The sequence below is a fragment of the Notolepis coatsorum genome (assembly GCF_963971535.1).
Source record: "Notolepis coatsorum genome assembly, chromosome: 8".
NCBI lineage: Eukaryota > Metazoa > Chordata > Actinopteri > Aulopiformes > Paralepididae > Notolepis > Notolepis coatsorum.
In genome coordinates this window covers 27,853,615-27,859,614 of record NC_140172.1, presented here as the reverse complement: position 1 = coordinate 27,859,614, position 6,000 = coordinate 27,853,615, and the positions used below count along the sequence as shown (strand labels likewise).

The following is a 6,000-nucleotide window of genomic DNA, read 5'->3' as shown; positions in this document are numbered from 1 at the left end:
ACACTGTAACATCCTGGCCAGCAGAGTTTGCAGTCAGGGTTGGGGTGGGGGGTGGGGGTGAGGGAGGAGGAGGGGTGGCGGGGAGGGGGGGAGGGAGAGGGGGAGCCATGACTGCTAAAACAGCACTGGACAACAACAGCTCCCTGGGAGCCCGCTCAGCAAAAGCAAACACAGCATCAAACGACAGGAAATGTCTCGCCCAGCACAAAAGCCTGAGCTGAGCACTTTACAGGCCAGAGAGAGAGAGAGGGAGGGGGAGAGAGGGAGAGAGAGAGGGAGGAGAGAGAGAGGGAGAGAGGGAGAGAGAGAGATAGAGGGAGAGAGGGAGAGAGAGAGGGAGAGAGAGGGAGAGAGGGAGAGAGATAAATAGAGAGGGAGAGAGATAAATAGAGAGGGAGAGGGAGAGAGAGAGAGACAGAGAGAGGGAGAGCGAGAGAGAGAGAGAGAGGGAAAGAGGGAGAGAGAGAGAGAGAGAGAGAGGGAGAGAGAGAGAGGGAGAGGGAGAGAGGGAGAGAGAGAGATAGAGGGAGAGAGGGAGAGAGAGAGGGAGAGAGAGGGAGAGAGGGAGAGAGATAAATAGAGAGGAGAGAGATAAATAGAGAGGGAGAGGGAGAGAGAGAGAGACAGAGAGAGGGAGAGCGAGAGAGAGAGAGAGAGGGAAAGAGGGAGAGAGATCGAGGGAGAGGGAGAGAGAGAGACAGAGAGAGAGAGAGAGGGAGAGGGAGAGAGGAGAGAGAGAGATAGAGGGAGAGAGGGAGAGAGAGAGGGAGAGAGAGGGAGAGAGGGAGAGAGATAAATAGAGAGGGAGAGAGATAAATAGAGAGGGAGAGGAGAGAGAGAGAGACAGAGAGAGGGAGAGCGAGAGAGAGAGAGAGAGGGAAAGAGGGAGAGAGATCGAGGGAGAGGGAGAGAGAGAGACAGAGAGAGGGAGAGAGAGAGAGGGGGGGAGTGTGAGGGAGAGAGAGAGGGGGGTGAGGGAGAGAGAGAGAAACACACACAGAGAGAGGGGGGTGAGGGAGGGAGAGAGAGAGAGACAGAGAGAGGGAGGGAGAGAGAGAGAGAGGGGGGGTGTGAGGGAGAGAGAGAGAAACACACACAGAGAGAGGGGGGGTGAGGGAGGGAGAGAGAGAGACAGAGAGAGACACACACAGAGAGAGAAAGAGGGGGGAGTGTGAGGGAGATAGAGAGAGAGACACATACAGAGAGTGAGAGAGGGGGAGTGTGAGGGTGAGGGTGAGGGAGAGAGAGAGAGAGAGAGAGAGAGAGAGAGAGAGAGAGAGAGAGAGAGAGAGAGAGAGAGAGAGAGAGAGAGAGAAGTTGATTAAATTCGCTTTGGCCAATCCCCAGGGGGTAAGGCGGATAATATCTACAGTATTATAACATGGATGGTTTAATTGAGAGAGAATGAGCCTCAACAAAATAACATATCACAATATTTGTCTTGTTGTAATCTTGTAACACATCGTTTTCATAAAAAAATATTAATGCAAAATGGACTGCATTTATATAGTGCTTTTATCCAAAGCGCTTGACAACTTATGCCTCACATTCAGGAGGCGACCATGCAAGGTGCCAACCTGCTCATTGAGAGCAGTTAGGGGTTAAGTGTATTGCTCAAGGACACTGCAACACGCTGCCCAGGAGGAGCTGGAATCAAACCGGGAACCTTCCAATTACCAGACGAGCGCTCTACCTCCTGAGCCACTGTTAAGCCTATATTATTGTGCTTTTCTTTTTTAATACTTGTATATTGTATTCAATAATGTATATTGAATACTAATTTGTTAAATACTGTGATACATAAACCTAGCTATTATGCCTCTTTTCCTTACTGTTTCAGTAGTGTGACCAAGGGTGCTAAACGTGTTACCAAGCGTGTAAACCAGACAGCATTCTGGACAGCAGCTATTTACAGGTTTCACTTTCACTTAGTTTCAACTTCAGGTGAAGGAGAGAAAGAAGGCTCTAGAGACGAGACAACGATAGCGGAGGAAAATATTGTTGATTAAAACGAGCGCAAGCTCGACAGGAGAGGAGCTCAGAGGACCAGGCCAGCAAAAGTAGGTTTGCATGATGCGCTAAATAAGGATGCAGCTACATTGGTCAATTAAGTTAATGTAGCCGGTCTCGTATTGCCATCTCTGTTGTGTTTCAGTTCGACCCCTGTTAAGGGATTTCCCTGAGCAAGTCTCGAACCCCGGTCTCCCGCGCCGCGGGCGACATCGCAGACCACTATACCAAGAGGTGAATTCACTTCTTGGTAACGTGTCTGCATGCCTTTTATGGGGGAGTGAGTTTAACTTGCAGTACCGCTAACGTCCACAGTCACTTCACAAGACTTGAAGTCCATCATGACTGTGGATATACTCGCGGTACCTCTGTTACATTAACTCTTTCAGTGCCACTCACGAGATTTCTCGTGTTTTTTTATAGGTGGTTGCTAGCCACTCACGAGATTTCTCGGATTTTTTTTTTTTTTTTTGAGATCTGAAAAATTATTGCATCACCCGAGCCTACCCGAGTATAGCCGAGGGGCGCCGACGATCACTGTGGAAAAAAGCGCCCCCTGTTGTCTCCCAGATGACATAAGTGATTTTGGAATGGACTCAATGAAAATGAATGGGGAAAAAAATCCGGTACTCCACATTTTCCAGTTCACTGATCCAGCCGGGGTTACCACAGTTCATTCTGGAGCCTCAGATCCCCGCGGATCATAGAGATCTACTGTGTCGCGTTGGATCCATACACTTATCGATTTTTTCGAATGGTGATCAGGAATTGGAATATACCAGTTGGATACCATCTGATGTCAGGTAAGGACTCTGTGTTATCAGTGGTAGGATAATCGGAGTAAGTTTGATGAAGTTATAAGCTGTTTTGTGAAATGTCTTCTTTCGGTTTCACTGTAAAAGTCCGAGAGGAAATCAACGGGGCGATTATCAGTGCGCGGCCGTAATGTGCGTGCGTGCACGTATAATATTGATCATCTAGCGTTTATTTGAAAACGATTCATAAAAAGGCAGACGAATATCAACGTTGTGGAATATTCCACTAAAAGACGATTTTCATAGAATGCTCCAGAATTAGCTGTTTTTTATATCAAACAGGGGCTTTTCTAACTGCTCTGAAATGGAAACGACGCGATAAAAAAACAATCTGTCTTCACAGCACTGACTGGAAAATAGTCTTTGATAATGCGATGGGCAGATTAGACACATAGCCATAATTTAAAACATAGATTAGGCGATATTAACGTTAACATTGGCGCCGATGGTGGCATTCAAGCGGTAAAACGGAAAACCAGGCGTGGCACTGAAAGAGTTAAGTTAAGTAATATTTGTTTGTAACGTTCATTTACTTTTACATTTGAGCAACATTTCCAGGGACACCCGAGCTCATTCCACCATGAGGACACTAAGTGAACAACAGCTTTAGAGAACAATATAGGCCAAAATATGTATACAACATACTGCAGGTCAAACACATTAGAACTGACTCTACATCGACCTGGAACACAACATACTGCAGGTCAAACACATTAGAACTGACTCTACATCGACCTGGAACACAACGTACTGCAGGTCAAACACATTAGAACTGACTCTACATCGACCTGGAACACAACATACTGCAGGTCAAACACATTAGAACTGACTCTACATCGACCTGGAACACAACATACTGCAGGTCAAACACATTAGAACTGACTCTACATCGACCTGGAACACAACATACTGCAGGTCAAACACATTAGAACTGACTCTACATCGACCTGGAACACAACATACTGCAGGTCAAACACATTAGAACTGACTCTACATCGACCTGGAACACAACATACTGCAGGTCAAACACATCTCAGTCCTTGCCCCCCAATGGTGGAATGAACCCCAGTTAGAACAGCCGAAACCCGTCCAATCTTTCGCCGTCGACTAAAGACGCACTTCTTCAACCATTATCTAAAAAAGAATAATAATAATAATAATAATAATAATAATAATAATAATAATAATAATAATAATATAATAATAATAATAATAATAATAATAATAATAATAATAATAATAATAATAAATAAATCTAACCCTAACTAACCTTACTGTCATGCACTTGTCCTAATATATTACTAACCTACACTGTAGCACTCAACACTTTGATGAACATTGTTACTCAGCTGAGAGAGTTGTGCCCTTCCTGATGACTTGTTGTACAGAACTTGTAAGTCGCTTTGGATACTTTAATGTAAATGTAAATTAGAACTGATTCTGGGAGATGCTTCCGAGGTGAAAGAGAAGGCGGACCTGGTGACTGGCTGGAATGAGAGGGTTGAGTCCAGTACTACGCCCAGGTTCCTTACCACTCCAGATGGAGTAGCCGTGGATCATGGTTCGGACGAAGCCGTCGAGGGCTGTGGGGAAGCTACAACTATGAGTTCAGTTTTGAGTTCACTATGAGTTTGAGGAAATTGGCCATCATCCATGCTTTGATGTCCTGGAGGCAGGCAGTGAGGGAGGGAGGGGAGCAGAGGGTTCGGTGTGGAGATAGAGCTGTGTGTCGTCTGCATAGGAATGAAATAGTGGAGGCCGTGATTCCTTATAATCTCACAGAGTGGGAGGAGGTAAATGGAAAAAAAGTTGCGGCCCTAGCACCGAACCCTGGGGAACACCTTGGTTTACAGGTGCTGGAGCTGACCTGGACCCCCCCCCCGTGGGATACATACTGCCACCTGTTGGTCAGGTACGACGTAAACCAGGACAGGGAGGCGTACCAGTGATGCCAAGGACGCTTTCGAGGCGGTCTAGGAGGATTGAGTGGGAGATGGTGTCAAAAGCAGCTGAGAGGTCCAGGAGGGTGAGGATGTTGATGTTGCCAGCATCAGCAGCCATGAGGAGGTCATTTGTTACCTTGATCAGAGCGGTCTCGGTGCTGTGTTTAGCCCTGAACCCAGACTGGAGTGGTTCGAACAGGTCATGGTGTGCCATGTGACTCTGGAGCTGGGCGGCTACTGCACGCTCGAGGACCTTACTGAGGAAATGGAGGCCGACATCGTTGAGCTCGTCAGGGTCCAGGCCCGGCTTCTTTAAAATTGGTGCGACTGCTGCCACCTTCAAGTCACCGGGGACAGAGCAGGTGGACAGGGAGGAGTCGATGATGTCTACCATGAGTGGACAGAGGGCAGGCAGGCAGGCTGGCCAGGCATGCTCACCCCCTCATTTATCAACAGTTCTTAGAAAGTGTTCTACTTTCGATCGTAAGCACAGAATTGAGAATGTGTGTACGCACAAAAAAATTGGGATTTATCACACGTGCGTAGACACCGGCAAGTACTCCGTGTTGATAAATGCCACTTGTTCTACGCTCCGTGCTCGTGCACGATTTTAAGTATTTGCATATAGAACTGCCCGTAATTAACCATATACGGTAATGAACACCCCCATGAAATGTGGAAAAATGGACTAAACCGAGCAAAAGCGTGTTATGGGAGAAATACGTGACAGGCTGACAGACATGTACACGGTGATGTCGGATATTATATCTATTAACTTCCTAAAAGACCATTGCTGCCTGGACACCGCAAAACACTAATAAAGACCGTTAACCACTGTTTGCCGTTGCCCGTTGGTGTCATTAATGCATGCTGGAATATGAATGCCTTTCTTCGTTTAGTTCTTTTAACGTTCGATTAATACCCAGGGATTAAAGTTATCCGTCAATTTTCGACCTGCATGGTTTAATATGATTCGTAGAGGCATACAATCTATTTTGATGTCGGTATTAGGTAGCTTATAAATTATTATTATAATTTTTAATATTAATAATTATTATATTACAATAAAAGACAGCTCCGTCTTTTAATACACACATATATTGTACAGTAACGTCAAATAAACACGTACAGTCCCCGCTGAAATAAAGGTCCTGCACACACGTACCAGCAGTGATCTACACTATAAAAGATAGCCACTTATACTATTCTGAGTAGATCATTCATCTGTATCG

At 46.0% G+C, this 6,000-nt stretch overlaps 1 protein-coding gene across 2 annotated transcripts in view; it reads right to left on the bottom strand.

Moving 5' to 3' along the window:
* specc1 (sperm antigen with calponin homology and coiled-coil domains 1) overlaps positions 1 to 6,000 on the bottom strand; it is a 292,788-nt gene that overhangs the window by 34,431 nt on the left and 252,357 nt on the right. The window lies entirely within an intron of this gene.